The sequence below is a fragment of the Chiloscyllium plagiosum genome, chromosome 1, assembly GCF_004010195.1.
Source record: "Chiloscyllium plagiosum isolate BGI_BamShark_2017 chromosome 1, ASM401019v2, whole genome shotgun sequence".
Taxonomy (NCBI): domain Eukaryota; kingdom Metazoa; phylum Chordata; class Chondrichthyes; order Orectolobiformes; family Hemiscylliidae; genus Chiloscyllium; species Chiloscyllium plagiosum.
Window position 1 is genome coordinate 14,359,577 of NC_057710.1, and position 984 is coordinate 14,360,560.

A 984-nucleotide genomic window follows, 5' to 3' on the forward strand; every position below is an offset into this window, starting at 1 on the left:
ACCCTCCACCACCACCCTCTGTCTTCTACCTTTGAGCCAGTTCTGTATCCAAATGGCTAGTTCTCCCTGTATTCCATGAGATCTAACCTTGCTAATCAGTCGAGGAAATCACGTTAAAGGGGAGGGCATAGCACTGTATATCTGTTTGTGTACAGGAAATCAGGTACAGGGGAGAGCATAGCTCGGTATACCTGTGTGTACAGAACATTAGTGTGTACACCTCTAGCTTAGTGGGCGGCACGGTGGCCCAGTGGTTAGCACTGCTGCCTCACAGCGCCTGTAGACCCGGGTTCAATTCCCGACTCAGGTGACTGACTGTGTGGAGTTTGCACATTCTCCCCGTGTCTGCGTGGGTTTCCTCCGGGTGCTCCAGTTTCCTCCCACAGTCCAAAGATGTGCGGGTCAGGTGAATTGGCCATGCTAAATTGCCCGTAGTGTTAGGTTAAAGGGGTAAATGTAGGGGTATGGGTGGGTTGCGCTTCGGCGGGTCGGTGTGGACTTGTTGGGCCGAAGGGCCTGTTTCCACACTGTAAGTAATCTAATCTAATCTAACATCATGTCAAAGGGGAGGGTGCACTTCTTTAAATCTGTGTGTATGCAAGCAATCAGGTTAAAGGGAGGGCGCACCTCTGTATGTACATGAAATCAGTTTAAAGGAGAGGGATACATTTGTATGCCTCGCTGTACGAATAGGAAACCAGGTTAAAGGGAGGGTACATCTGTGTGTGTACATGAAATCAGTTTAAAGGGGAGGGTACATCTGTGTGATGTATCTGTGTATCAGTGTGTGTGTACAGAAAATCAGCTTAAGGAGGAAGATGCACTTCTGTATATTTGTGTGTGTGTGTGTACAGGAAATCAGGTTAAAGAGGAGAGTATACCTCTGTATATCTGTGTGTGTACAGGAATCAGGTTAAAGGGGAGGGCGCGACTGCATGATGTGTGTGTACAGGAAATCAGTATAAAGGGAGGGTAAACCTCTGT